We start from the raw sequence: 15,829 nt of genomic DNA, 5'->3' as shown, positions 1-15,829 counted from the left end.
CTCCTCCGCAGGGAGTCCACCCGCCACTGGCCCACCAGGAGTCCAGAACTTTTCTCCCAGTTGGCGGAGGATGCGTCCGAGTAAATCTGCTGGCATTCTCGCATGCTCCGCAGGTCGACGGGATCCGTGACCATGAGGAGCATGTTCGCTCTCACTCTCTCTCTCTCTCTCCTCTCCAGCAGCACCTGTAGAGTAAAGAAACAAGACAAGTCCCTAACACACTAAGGGAGCTCCTCTCCAAGGCCAACTGCTCCAGAGCTCTGCAGCCAGGAGATGGACAGCCAACACGGCCTCCTCCAGGCCCCAATATCTCCGTGTACTCTTCTGATTGGACCAAAAACAAATTGTCTGTAAATTAATCAAATTTTAAATAAACCTTAACAAATCAAATTAAAATTGTGTTTTCCGAATTGATGACGCACTCCAGTCCGCGCAGCACCCACCGGTCGCGGAAATACTCAAGCGTGCTGGTGGACACCGCGTGCTCCAACTCCAGGGCCACCCGGGCGCGAACATGGCCGCAGAAGAGAGGCAGGCAATCCGGCTGAACGACCCCCTCGACCGCCCGCTGCCTGGACCAATTGATGGCTTTTTTAGCCAGGCCCAGGAGCAGGCCTATAAGGCGGTCCTCCAGCCTGCCTGCTCCCCTCTGCACCGGGTGACCGTAGAGCAAAAGAGCGTGGGACTGAAGTGCAACCAAAAATCGAGGAGCAGCCCCTTCAAGTAATGAAAGAGGGGCTGCAACCTCTCACACTCCATATATACGTGAAACACAGACTCCTCCAGGCTGCAGAAAATACAGGCAGCCTGGGAGTCCGTGAACCTATTTAAAACCATATTGCACGGGACCGCTCCATGCAACACCCTCCAGGCCAAGTCCCCGATAGAACAAGGGAGGACTCCCACATAGAGAGCTCTCCATTGGGGACCTCCGCCTCCGCCGGTCGGCAAGACGCCATGCCAAGGCGTGTCCAGACGGCAGACGAAGATGGCAAAGTGGAGGGTGTGCAGGAGCAGCCCGTACAGGAAACCCCTCCGCGCGGAATGAAAAGGCATGGAGGGTATTTCCTCGAGATGGCTCAAGTTGTGAGGTGCCGGTTCCCAAGGGGAGTTTTGGGGCCGGGCGCCGATGAGGAATTCCGTCGGAACAGGGGTAAGCTCGGACGGGATTTCCCCACGTGCTTGAGCCGCCTCGATACACCTAGTGGAGCCGGGGCCCAGTGCCACTTTCACCGACTCGATGGCTTTGACCGCGAGCCGGACGTTGGCCCAGGACAGGCGCCGTGCCAGCTCCTCCGGCGCCATCTAGCCCGCTCCTCCGCCATCGAGCAGGTCCCCAACTCTAGACACCTTGCCAGGCACAGCCCTGTGCTCCGCCAGCCACCCGATCCCGCGGTCGTGGAGTGCGGATTCCTGAGCAGCGGCTCCCGAAGGACAGCCGCCGCTCCTGACGGGGGAGAGCTCCGCCTGGAAGCGACATAGTTCCAAACCCATAGCAGTTCCTGGTAGAAGACAGGCAGCTCCCGCAGGCTGGCATGCATGCCGCGCACTTTCACAAACAGGAGCTGCATGTCATAATTGAGGCCGTGCAGCTGACGGAAGAAATACGTCGCCAGCGCACACCATCTCGGAGGATTCTCAACGTACAGGTATCTCTGCAGCGTCTGAAGACGGAAAGTTGCAGCCTGGGTGCGAAGGCACACCAGCGCCTGACCGCCCTCCCTAAGCGGGAGACACAGAACCGCGGCAGAGACCCAGTGCTTCCTTTTGTCCCAGAAGAAGTCGATGAGCTTCTTCTGCATCTTGGCGACAAACGCAGGGGGAGGGATCAAAGTGACCAACCGGTACCACAACATGGCGGCCACCAGCTGGTTTATGACCAGCGCTCGACCCCTGTAGGACAACACTCGGAGCAATCCTGTCCAGCATCCTAGGCGAGCGGTGACTTTGGCCTCCAGCTCTTGCCAGTTCGCCGGCCAGGCATCCTCGGCAGGGCAGAGGCAGATTCCCAAGTAGAGGAGGCGCGTGGTGCTCCAGGCGAAGGGCCTGAACTCATCCGGCAGGGAGTCCACCTGCCACTGGCCCACCAGGAGTCCAGAACTTTTCTCCCAGTTGGCGGAGGATGCGTCCGAGTAAATCTGCTGGCATTCTCGCATCCTCCGCAGGTCGACGGGATCCGTGACCATGAGGAGCATGTTCGCTCTCACTCTCTCTCTCTCTCTCCTCTCCAGCAGCACCTGTAGAGTAAAGAAACAAGACAAGTCCCTAACACACTAAGGGAGCTCCTCTCCAACGGCACTCTTTTGGTTGAACCAACCAAACGTAAACAAATAGACTGTAACTAATTAAACATTAAGTAAACCTTAACAAATCAAATTAAAATTTGGTTGTCCAAATCAATTATGCACTCCAGTCCCCGTGGCGCCCACCGGTCGCGGAAGTACTCGAGCGAGCCGGCGGACACTGCATGCTCCATCTCCAGGGCCACCCGGGCGCGACATGGCCGCGGAAGAGAGGGAGGCAATCTGGCTGGACGACCCCCTCGACCGCCCGCTGCCTCGACCAATTGATGGCTTTTTTAACCAGGCCCAGGAGCAGACACACAAGGAGGTCCTCCAACCTGCCCGCTCCCCTCCGCACCGGCTGACTGTAGATCAAGAGCGTGGGACTGAAGTGCAACCAAAAATCGAGGAGCAGCCCCTTCAAATAATGGAAGAGGGGCTGCAACCTCTCACACTCCGTATATATATGAACCACGGACTCCTCCAGGCCGCAGAAAAGACAGGTGGCCTGGGAGTCCGTGAACCTACTTAAAAATATATTGCACGGGACTGCTCCGTGCAACACCCACCAGGCCAAGTCCCCAATAGAACAAGGGAAGACTTCCGCATAGAGAGCCCTCCAATGGGGACCTCCACCTCCGCCGGAAGGCAAGACGGCACGCCAAGGCGTGTCCGGACGGCAGGTGAAGATGGCAAAGTGGAGAGTGTGCAGGAGCAGCCCGTACAGGATTCACCTCCGTGCGGAATGAAAAGGCACGGAGGGTATTTCCCCGAGACGGCTCAAGTTGTGAGGTGCCAGCTTGCAAGGGGAGTTTCGGGGCAAGGCGTCTATGAGGAATTCCTTCCAAACGGGGGAAAGCTCGGGTGGGATCGCCCCACATGCTTGAGTCACCTTGATACACCGAGTGGAGCCGGGGCCCAGTGTCGCTTTCATCGACTCGATGGCATTGACCGCGAGCTGCACGTTGGACCTAGACATGCGCCGCGCCAGCTCCTCCGGCGCCATCCAGCCCGCTCCTCCGCCATCAAGCAGGTCCCCGACTCTGGTCACCTTGCCAGGCACGGCCCTGCCCTCCGCCAGCCGCCCAAACCCGCGGTCATAGAGGTGCAGATTCCTGAGCAGCGGCTCCCGAAGGAGAGCCACCGCTCCTGACTGGGGAGAGCTCCGCCTGGAAGCGATGTAGTTCCAAACCCATAGCAGTTCCTGGTAGAAGACAGGCAGCTCCCGCAGGCCGGCATGCCTGCCGCCCACTTTCACAAACAGGAGCTGCGTGTCGTAATTGAGGCCGTGCAGCTGGCGGAAGAAATACGTCGCCAGCGCACACCATCTCGGAGGATTCTCGACGTACAGGTATCTCTGCAGCGTCTGAAGATGGAAAGTCGCAGCCTGTGTGCGAAGGCACACCAGCGCCTGACCGCCCTCCCTAAGCGGGAGACTCAGAAACGCGGCAGAGACCCAGTGCTTCCTTTTGACCCAGAAGAAGTCGATGAGCTTCTTCTGCATCTTGGTGACAAACGCAGGGGGAGGGATCAAAGTGACCAACCAGTACCACAACGTGGCGGCCACCAGCTGGTTTAAGACCAGCGCTCGACCCCTGTAGGACAACACTCGGAGCAGTCCTGTCCAGCGTCCTAGGTGAGCGGTGACTCGGCAGGGCTAAGGTAGACTCCCAAATAGAGGAGGTGCGTGGTGCTCCAGGCGAAGGCCCTGAACTCCTCCGGCAGGGAGTCCACCCGCCACTGACCCACCAGGAGTCCGGAACATTTCTCCCAGTTGATCTTGGCGGAGGATGCGTCCGAGTAAATCTGCTGGCATTCCCGCATCGTCCGCAAGTCAGCGGGATCCGTGACCGTGAGGAGCACATCATCAGCGTAAGCCGAGAGGACCACCTCCATGCCCGGCCCTTGCAGAGCCAGTCCCGTCAACCTCTTCTGCAGGAGGCGCAGGAAAGGCTCAACGCAAACGGCGTATAACTGACCGGATATGGGGCATCCCTGACGCACCCCCCTCCCGAAGCGAAGGGGTGCTGTCAAGGACCAGTTAACTTTAATCAGACACTCCGCGGCGGTGTACAGAAGTCAGATCCGGGCGACGAAATGCGTCCCGAACCCGAATGCGCGCAGAGTCCCGAAGAGATACTCGTGATCCACCCTGTCGAACGCCTTCTCCTGATCCAGGGAAAGGAAGGCGACCGACAGACCAGCCCTCTGGGAGTGGTGGACAAGGTCCCAGACCAGATGGATGTTATCGTGGATGGTCCGGCCCGGGACCGTGTAGGACTGGTCGGGGTGGATCATGTGGGCCAGCACGGTGCCAAGGCGAGCAGCCATGGCCCTGGCAAAGATTTTGTAGTCCGTGCTGAGGAGGGAGACCGGGCGCCAGTTCTTAAGGAGGTGGAGATCGCCCTTCTTAGGCAGCAGGACAATGACCGCCCTGCGCCAAGAGAGGGGCATCTCCCCGGTCGCCAAACATTCCCCCACGACCCGCGCATAGTCGCCCCCCAAGACATCCCAGAATGCCCTGTGGAACTCCACGGTCAGCCCGTCCAGCCCCGGGGACTATCCCCCGGAGAGCTGGCGGAGGGCGCCGGTCAGCTCCGCCAGGCTTAGCGGAGCGTCCAATTTTTCAGTGCCCTCCGGGCTGACCTTCGGCAGGTCCTCCCACAAAACTCTGCGTGCATCCTCGCTGGACGGATCCGGAGAGAACAGAGCCCCGTAATAGGCACGGTTCTCCGCGCTGATTCCCTCCGGAACCGAGACCAGAGATCCGTCATCGGCCAACAGCCCGAAGAGCTGCTTGCGGACCCCCGTCTTTTTTCCAGCGAGTAGAAGAAGGGGGAGCCGCGGTCCAGGTCCCGCAGGAGCTGGATCCGCGACCTCATGTGCACGTCTCAGGACCCGATGAGCTGCAGGTCCTTCAGCGCACCCTTCTTCTCTTCGTACACCTTCCACAGGGCCGGGTCCTCGACGACCTGACCGAGACGGGACTCCTGGTCGAACACCTCCTTCTCCAACCGCCCGACCCGGGCCTCCCACCTCTTGGTCGACCCCTTCACGTACTCCTGACAGAAGAGACGGACGTGAGCCTTGCCCACATCCCACCATAGCCTCAAGGAGGGGAAGCCCCCCCGCTTCCTACTCCAGTCGGCCCAGAACCGACGAAATGACTCCCGGTACCACGCATCCTCCAGCAGCAGGTTGTTAAAATGCCAGTATGCGGACCACCCCCGCGCGCGCAGCGGAGCAAGCTCCGCCCACACCAGGTGGTGGTCCGTGCACGGCACCGGCCGTATGGAAGCCACCGGAATGCAGGAGACGTACGCCCGGGAAATGGAGAGGCGGTCAATTCTGGACCTTCCTCCCCCAGACCTCACGCTAGTGAAGGCGCTGGAGTCGGGGTGGAGATTTCGCCAGACGTCCACCAAGTCGAAGGACCCGACCAGGTCCCTCAACTTCTCCAACGCCGCCGGGCTTCTCGGGGACCCGAACATTCCCTCCCCTCGAGGGTGCAGTTAAAATCCCCCCCGATGATGACGCACTCACCCGCGTCGACGGAGCCAAAAAGAGCGGACACTTCTTCGAAGAAGCGCACTTGCTGCGCACCGGTCTGAGGGGCGTACACGTTCACTAGATGGAGCGGCACACCCCCCAGGCGAACAGTGACCTGGAGCAAGCAGCCCGGCACGTGCTCCTTGACCCCCAAGAACTCCGGCTGAAAATGCGGGGCCACCAAGATAGCCACCCCGCTGTAATTGTTGGAGAGGTGACTCATGCTGACCCCTCCTTGCCACTCCAGGAGCCATGTGGCTTTGTCTCCCGGAACGGTGTGGGTTTCTTGCAGGAAGCACACCGTATACTTCCCGTCCTGAAGGACCGAGAAGTCATTGAATCTGCGGCGTGCCTCCCTGCTGCCGTTGATGTTGAGGCTGGCTATGGTTATCTTCATGTCAGAAGCATAGTGCAACCTCTACCTACACCTAACGGGGGGAGGGAGCGCAGCCGCTGGTCAGCCGCCACTCCCTCAGCAGCTCAGTGAGGAACGCTCTGAGCCGACGCAGCTCGAACGGGTCCACGCCCTCGTCCGCGCCCATGATTTTAATGGTGGCGCGGACGGATACGACGAGCAGCGCCTGCTCCGACCACCTGTCGAGGGCCAGCCGGATCTTATTGTGCCGACCCAGGCACGTGGCTATAAAGTCCCGGAGTTCCCTTACGGGAATGAGGGGAGACTCGGCGAGGGGCGCAAGGTCATCCAGTGCCTCATCGGTGGTGGAGTCCAAATCGCCCTCCGTGCCCATCACCGAGTCCCCATCCTCCTCCAGGGGGTTGTCACCATCAACCGACCCGTCCGTCGCGCAGTGCGCAGCGAATGGCTCGGCCACACCAGCCGGCCCCGCCTCCGCCCAGATCCCACCCCCAGGATCGGCGGCAGAGGATTCCTCCCTGGGCTCTGCTAGGGGCGCCGGGCCAGAAGACGGCGGCGGTTCGGAGTCCCCACCCGCCCCAGACACCAGAACTGTAGTGTATGTGCTTTAAGTCAGAACTACTTTTTCAGCTCCTGTATATTGTAGTACCGGCAGTGACCACACCGGTATATAAGCTGTGCGCATGCCTCTGTACCCCAGTCTAGAGATTACCCTCCTCCAGTAAAGACCTGTTATTTGTTTATGTACAGCATCCGTGTAATTATTTATCCACTGAACCACGGATCTGACAGTGGCGACGAGTGTCGATGCAAATCTACCTGCAACATAAAAAAAAAAAGTCAAGTCCAGGAACACGGGCGTCGACCGCGAGCAACCACCCAGCAGTCAGGCAGAGATCCAACTTCGCTGGGGAGGCTGTGGAGAGCCAGGCTTGGTTCCCCAGCCACAACGAGCAGTAAGAGACCGACGACAGGTCCAGAGTAGACCCTTCCCGAGCAGCGGCGGCTGGAGCCGACCGACGGCAGAGAGAGAGAGCCGAGCAGCGTCGATGGGGTAAGAAAGAGGGTGAAGAGCGCAGGGCGCAGCCGGGGGTTGATCATCGAGCGGCATCGAGGAAAAATACTGCAAACCGGAGAGAGAGAGGGTAAGAAACAGCCGGGTTCTAGACTGAGCGGCGTCCACAAATATCAAGAGAGGAATGCGCAGAGCACAGGCAGGGATCACGGGCTGATCAGGGTCCGTGGGGCGAAGCAAGGGGAGATGCCATTGAGCCGCGGAGAAGCAGGGAGAGTACGTGAGATGCGATTGAGCCACAGAGAAGCAGGGAGAGCGCGGGAGGTGCCATTGAGCCGCGGAGAAGAAGGAAGAGCGCGGGAGACGCCATTTTGCGAAGCCGCAGCGGAGAAGACGGGTTAGCGCGGGAAGGAAGGAAAGCGCGGGAGACGCCATTTTGTGCCAGCGGAGAAGAAGGGGAAGCGCGGGAGGCGCCATTGGTGATAGTTAACGCACAACCAAGGATGCAGAAGAGTGGCAGTATCTCTACGTTCGACAATGACGTCGAAGATTTAGCGACATATGTGGAACGTATTGAGGTGTACTGCAGGGCGAATGAAGTGCCAGATGCTAATAAAGCACTGGTTCTGTTAAATTCCATGGGTGCAAAAACTTATGGGTTACTGCAAATTCTAATAACCCCAGAGAAGCCGGTAAACAAGAATTTTGAAAGCATAGTAGAAATCCTACAGGACCACTTAAACCCCATACCGCTGCTGATAGCAGAACGATTTAAGTTCTATAAAAGGAACCAACACAAAGACGAAAGCAATGCTGAGTACCTAACGGAACTGCACAAGCTATCGAAATACTGCCAGTTTGGAGCGGGACTAGCAGACACGTTAAGGGACAAGATTGTGTATGGGCTACAAAGTGAAGGAACCCAGAAACAGCTTCTGTCAGAAAAGGACCTTACGCTGGACAAAGCTTTCAGTATGGCAGTATCACACGAAGCAGCCGCAAGGGGCGCTGCAGAGATACAATGGAGACCGCAATAATATGGCACCAACGAAATGACCTATGGAACAGGGAAGTGCTATCGCTGCGGCAGAACAACGCATGACCAGAAAGATTGTTGGTTCAAGGACCAAGTGTGCAGACAGTGTGGGAAAGCAGGACACATAGCAAGAGTCTGCAGGTCTGGGAAGAAAACCAACAGTAAGAAATCTCCACAGGAGAAGTACAAAAAGGTACACCAGGTGATGGACAGTGGTTCAGACGAACAGAAAAGTGACACAGACTCCGAAAGCAAGGAGCTGGGTTGTCTGAAACTACATAATGTAACTGAAATGGAGGATCACCAGACTATCTGGGTTAAACTCAAGATAGACGGAGTCCAAGTGGAAATGGAATTGGACACAGGGTCAGCTCTAACAGTCATAAATCAAAGACACTACAAGCGGCTATTTTCACACATACCCTTGAAAGCTACAGAGATTGTCTTGAAGACGTATACGGGGCAAAAAGTCTACCCCAAAGGGAAAATAAGGGCGAAGGTGACATATCAAGGTCAGGAAATACCTAAAATGGATATATACGTATTGCCAAATGGAGGACCACCACTGCTAGGATGTGAATGGATCCGGAAGATACATTTAGATTGGCATTCCATACAGGCACTGAAGGTGGAGGCCAAAAAGGATGACGACGTCACACCTGGATGACCGTCAAAAATGTTAACTGAAGCAAAAGAAGTGTTCCAGGAGGGACTAGGAACACTAAAAGGAATAACAGCAACAATTAAAATAGAGGATAATGCAAGCCCAAAGTTTCTGAAGGCCAGACCAGTGCCTTATGCGATCAGACCAGCGGTTGAAGCAGAGCTGGAAGGGTTGGAACGTTCAGGAGTACTGTCCAAAGTGGACTGGAGTGAGTGGGCTACACCCATCGTTCCTGTAATGAAGAGGTCGTTGAGTAATACGCCTGGGGAACTAAAGAAGGTCCGCATCTGTGGGGATTTTAAGGTGACAGTGAACCCAGTCCTTCACACGGTGCAATATCCGCTTCCACGAATTGAGGATATTTTCACCTCGCTATCTGGTGGTAAACGCTTCACCAAAATTGATCTAGCCCAGGCGTACTTGCAAATGGAGGTAGAAGAAGCTTCGAAAAATTACCTTATGATCAACACCCGTAAAGGTCTCTATCAATACAACCGGCTGGTATTTGGAGTAGCCTCGGCTCCGGCTATCTGGCAAAGTGCGATGGATCAGGTCCTGCAAGGGATTCCAGGGACCCAGTGTTATTTGGACGACATCTTGGTCACGGGCGAAAATGACGGTGATCACCTCGCTAACTTGGAGAAGGTGCTCGCCAGATTAAAGGAATATGGGCTACGAGCTAATCGCCACACGTGCGAGTTTTTCCAGAAATAGATCTCGTATTGCGACCACGTCATCGATGAAGAGGGGTTACATAAGTACCCTGACAAGATTGAGGCAGTAGTCAAGGCTCCAGCACCGGAAAATGTATCACAACTGAGGTCGTTCCTCGGGCTGGTAAACTATTACCACAAGTTCTTACCAAATTTGTCTACGGTATTACACCCACTGACCTTCCTACTGCAAACAGGGGTACCTTGGAAGTGGGATGACGAACGTAGATGAGCTTTCCAGAAGTGTAAAGAATTGATCACATCAAAAGAGGTGTTGGCCCATTTCAACCCAGCACTAGCAATTCATTTGGCATGTGATACATCACCCTACGGCATTGGAGCGGTGATGTCGCACAAATTCCCAGATGGGTTGGAGAGGCCAGAAGCCTTTGCGTCTCGGTCACTAACCTCAGCCGAGCGCAACTATGCCCAGATTGACAGGGAGGCCCTGAGCCTAGTATGGGGAGTAAAAAATTCAACCACTATCTGCATGGACAGAAGTTCACCTTGCTGACTGACCACCAACCACATGTCTCCATCTTTAATCCTAAGAAGGGCGTGCCATTAATGACTGCACAGCGGTTACAAAGATGATCCCTGCTTCTAGGGGCGAATCAATATGAAATAGAATATAAAGGCATGAGACAGCATGGGAATGCTGATGGGCTATCGCGCCTGCCACTGCCTACTGTGGAGGAAGCACCAGCAGTGGATCCTATCGAGATATTTTATTCGTCGATAATTGAACGATTGCCAGTAACAAGCGCAGATTTGTGTGCTGTTGGAGTTTTGCTAAGTGGGAGAAAAATCATTTAAGTGTATTTTGTGAATTTTAGTGTGTTAAGAAGTCAATTATTTGAAGTAAGTTTAATTTTTTAAGGGTTTTTTAAACTCTTGGGCAGTTTAAACAGGAAGTAGAATCCGGGTATAAAAGGGGAGGGGCTAGTGCAGTGCACGGAGTGATTTGTGTGCTGTTGGAGTTTTGCTAAGTGGGAGAAAAATCATTTAAGTGTATTTTATGAATTTTAGTGTGTTAAGAAGTCAATTATTTGAAGTAAGTTTAATTTTTTAAGGGTTTTTTAAACTCTTGGGCAGTTTAAACAGGAAGTAGAATCCGGGTATAAAAGGGGAGGGGCTAGTGCAGTGCACGGAGTGATTTGTGCATTGAGTGCTGTTGGAGTTTTGTTAAGTGGGAGAGTTCGGATAAGTGGGAGGTGAGGGTGTGTTTTTTGCTCTGTTTTGTTCCCCACTCCCAGGCTTAGACAGCACTGCGGAGGCGGAGCAGCGAGACGAGTCAACCAACAAGCCCCACAGACAGTATTCAAGGAGGAGGTTGGTGATCAGCTGGTTGGTTGGTTTTCTTCCTTCTCTTCTCTTTTATACCTTTAAATTGGTAAGTCCTATTGAATAGTGGTGTGATATTATCATATATATCTGGGTAGGGTCTTCATAACTAGCAATAAGAAATTTAATTAATTATATAGAATGGGGCAGGTGATGTGTTACTGTTGCGAGATGTGGGAGCCGCTGAACCCCATTGAGGCTCACGGTGATTACATCTGCGACAAGTGTTTGCTGCTAGAGGAACTCAAGGTCCATGTTATGGAGCTTGAGACCGAGCTTCAGACACTGCGACACATCAGGGAGGGGGAGAAGTTCCTGGACTCTATGTTTCAGGAGATGGTCACACCTATGAAGTTAATTACTGCAGATGTAGTCCGTGGTCAGGGACAGGACGGTGTGACTACGAGTGAGGAAGGTACAGGGATCCAGGATGTAGTGTTGAAGGAGACGCAGCCCTTGTTCTTGTCCAGCAGGATCGAGGTTCTTACTCCCTGTGAGGGCGGGAGTGGGGACTGCAGGGAGGATGAGCAACCTGGCCACAGCACCATGGTACAGGGGGCCATTCAAGTGGAGGGAGTAAAACGAAATGTTGTAGTGGTAGGGTATAGTATCATTAGGGGGATAGATAGGGTTCTCTGCAGTCAAGAGCGGGAGTCCCGAAGGCTGTGTTGCCTGCCTGGTGCCAGGGTTAAGGACATCTCTTCTGGGCTGGAAAGAAACTTGGAGTGGGAGGGGGAGGATCCAGTTGTCGTGGTCCATGTTGGTACAAACGACATAGATAGGACAAGGAAGACGGTTCTGTTAAAGGAGTATGAGCAGCTAGGGGTCAAATTAAAAAACAGAACCTCAAGGGTAATAATCTCTGGATTATTACCTGAGCCACGAGCGAATTTGGCTAGGATAAATAAAATTAAAGAGTTAAATGCGTGGCTCAAAGACTGGTGTGGGAGAAATGGGTTTTGCTTCTTAGGACACTGGCACCAGTACTGGGACAGGAGGGAGCTGTTCTGTTGGGACGGACTCCACTTGGCCAGTGCTGGGACTAGAGTCCTGGCGAATCATATAACTAGGGCTGTAGAGAGGGCTTTAAACTTATCAGTGGGGGGGAGGTTTCAAGAGAGCAAATAATAGAAATGACAACAGAGAAGGTCATAGACTTAGGTAGCAGTGGGGGAATTAAAAAACAGAACGTGTCAGGAAGGGACAGAAAGTATGGAGTAAAAAGTAAAGTACTAAAAAGGGAAAAAACAGGAACTAAGTGTTACAAAACATATTTGAAAGTTCTTTATCTGAATGCACGTAGCATTCGTAACAAAATGAATGAGTTAACGGCACAAATAATGACATATGGGTATGATCTTGTGGCCATTACAGAAACATGGCTGCAGGGTGACCATGACTGGGAATTAAACATACCAGGTTATTTAACAATCAGGAAGGACAGGCAGGAAGGGAGAGGTGGTGGGGTGGCTATGTTAATAAAGGAAGGAATCACTATAATACAGAGAAATGATATTGGGTCAAAGGAGCAGGATAGTGAAACAGTTTGGGTGGAGATAAGGAATAATAAGGGGAAAAAAACACTAGTGGGTGTAGTCTATAGGCCTCCGAACAGTTGCAACTCTGTTGGACGGAGTATTAATCAGGAAATAGTTGAGGCTTGTAATAAGGGAACAGCTATAATTATGGGGGATTTTAATTATCATATTAACTGGACAAATCATATTGGGCAGAGCAGCCTTGAGGATGAGTTCATTGAGTGTATTAGGGATGGGTTTCTTGAGCAGTATGTAACTGAACCGACCAGGGGGCAAGCAACCTTAGATTTGGTCCTGTGTAATGAGACAGGATTAATTAAAAATGTCCTAGTAAAGGATCCCCTTGGAATGAGTGACCATAACATGGTTGAATTCCATATTCAATTGGAGGGTGAGAAGGTTGGATCTCAAACAAGCGTGCTAAGCTTGAATAAAGGAGACTATGAAGGTATGAGAGCGGATTTAATTAGAGTGGACTGGGAAAATAGATTAAAGGGTAAGACGGTACATGACCAGTGGTGTACATTTAAGGAGTTATTTTACAACTTCCAAAAAAAATATATTCCACTGAGGAAAAAAGTATGTAAAAGAAAAGATAGCCATCCGTGGCTAAGTAAAGTAATTAAGGATAGTATCCGACTAAAAACAAGGGCATATAAGGTAGCCAAATCTAGTGGGAGGATGGAAGATTGGGAAGTCTTTAAAAGACAGCAAAAAATAACTAAAAGATTGATTAAGAAAGGGAAGATAGATTATGAAAGTAAATTAGCAAAAAATATAAAAACAGACAGTAAAAGTTTCTATAGTTATATAAAAAGAAAAAGGGTGGCTAAAGTAAATGTTGGTCCCTTAGAGGATGAGACTGGGAAATTAATGGTGGGAAACATGGAGATGGCAAAAACACTGAACAATTATTTTGTATCAGTCTTTACAGTGGAGGACACTAAGAATATCCCAACACTGGACAAATAGGGGGTTCTAGGGGGGGAGGAACTAAATACGATTAAAATCACTAAGGAAGTGGTACTTGGTAAAATAATGGGACTTAAGCCGGATAAATCCCCTGGACCTGATGGCTTGCATCCTAGGGTCTTGAGGGAAGTAGCAGTAGGGATTGTGGATGCATTGGTAATAATTTTCCAAAACTCACTGGACTCAGCAAAGGTCCCAGCAGATTGGAAAACTGCTAATGTAACACCCTTATTTAAAAAGGGTAGTAGGCAGAAGGCTGGAAACTATAGACCTGTTAGCCTAACATCTGTGGTTGGTAAAATGTTAGAGTCCATTATTAAGGAGACAGTAACGGGACATTTGGATAAACATAATTTAATAGGACAAACTCAGCATGGTTTCATGAAGGGGAAGTCATGTTTGACAAATTTGCTTGAGTTTTTTGAGGAAGTAACATACAGGGTGGATAAAGGGGAACCAGTGGACGTAGTGTATTTTGACTTCCAGAAGGCATTTGACAAGGTGCCACACAAAAGATTATTGCTCAAGATAAAAAATCACGGGATTGGGGGTAATATTCTGGCGTGGGTGGAGGATTGGCTCTCTAACAGAAAGCAGAGAGTTGGGATAAATGGTTCGTTCTCAGATTGGCAACCAGTAACTAGTGGTGTTCCGCAGGGGTCAGTGCTGGGTCCCCAACTCTTTACAATCTATATTAACGATTTGGAGGAGGGGACCGAGTGTAACATATCAAAGTTTGCAGATGATACAAAGATGGGACGGAAAGTAGTGAGTGAGGTGGACATAAAAAACCTGCAAAGGGATATAGACAGGCTAAGTAAGTGGGCAGAGATTTGGCAGATGGAATACAATACTGGAAAGTGTGAGGTTATGCACTTTGGCAGGAAAAATCATAGAGCAAGTTATTATCTTAATGGCAAGAAACTGGAAAGTACTGTAGTACAAAGGGATCTGGGGGTCCTGGTGCACGAAACCCAAAAAGTTAGTATGCAGGTGCAGCAAGTGATTAAGAAGGCCAATGGAATGTTGGCTTTTATTGCTAGGGGGATGGAATATAAAAACAGGGAGGTATTGCTGCAGTTGTACAAGGTATTGGTGAGACCGCACCTGGAATACTGCATACAGTTTTGGTGTCCATACTTAAGAAAAGACATACTTGCTCTCGAGTCAGTACAAAGAAGGTTCACTCGGTTAATCCCGGGGATGAGGGGATGGACATATGAGGAGAGGTTGAGTAGATTGGGACTCTACTCATTGGAGTTCAGAAGAATGAGAGGCGATCTTATTGAAACATATAAGATTGTGAAGGGGCTTGATCGGGTGGATGCGGTGAGGATGTTCCCAATGATGGGTGAAACTAGAACTAGGGGGCACAATCTTAAAATAAGGGGCTGCTCATTCAAAACTGAGATGAGGAGAAACTTCTTCACTCAGAGGGTGGTAGGTTTGTGGAATTTGCTGCCCCAGAAAGCTGTGGAAGCTGCATCATTAAATAAATTTAAAACAGAAATAGATAGTTTCCTAGAAGTAAAGGGAATTAAGGGTTACGGGGAGCGGGCAGGAAATTGGACATGAGTCTAGGTTCGGAATGGTCATGGCCCTGTGGGTAGCGGAGTGGGCCCAGGGGCCGTGTAGCCTTGTTCTGCTCCTACTGTGTTCTAATTCTGTGTTAGATTTCAGGAGATGGTTTTATTCCTGTTCCTGGCTGGGGTGGAGATCGCCTTTACAGAAGGTAAGTACTGTAGAAAATATAGGGACAGAGTGATCTCCTGGAAGAATTTCGATCGCCTAGATGGGTCGGAGAGGAATTTCCCAGATTTTTTTCTCCCAAATTGGCCATTGGGTCTTTATCTGGTTTTTCGCCTCTCCCGGGAGATCACATGGGTTCGGGTGGATGCAGAGTGATAGAAGATTTGAGGTTAGGATCAGATCAGCCATGATCTTATTGAATGGTGGAGCAGGCTCGAGGGGCCGATTGGCCTACTCCTGCTCCTATTTCTTATGTTCTTATGTTCTTATATAGAGAAGGAGACCCGCAATGATCCGACACTGTCACGGGTATATGAATTGACGGTGAGGGGATGGCCAACACATGGCGACTCACTGTTGCCAGCATTCTCATCTAGAAGAGAACAGCTGTCAGTATGCCAGGGGACAGTGATGTGTGGATCCAGAGTGGTGATTCCACCCAAGTTAAGGGAGAGAGTGCTAAATGAGCTACATGAAGGTCATCTGGGGGGAGTGAAAATGAAAAGCCTAGCTAGGGCTTATGTGCGGTGGCCGGGAATCGACAACAAATCGAAGACCTAACTAAGAGCTGCTTAGGATGCCAGAAGGTCC

This window comes from Somniosus microcephalus, chromosome 22 (assembly GCF_052327205.1).
Source record: "Somniosus microcephalus isolate GS21.2 chromosome 22, FLI_Smic_1.0, whole genome shotgun sequence".
NCBI classification, from domain to species: Eukaryota; Metazoa; Chordata; class Chondrichthyes; order Squaliformes; family Somniosidae; genus Somniosus; species Somniosus microcephalus.
The sequence above is the reverse complement of the archived record's forward strand: the minus strand, read 5'-3'. Positions refer to the sequence as shown.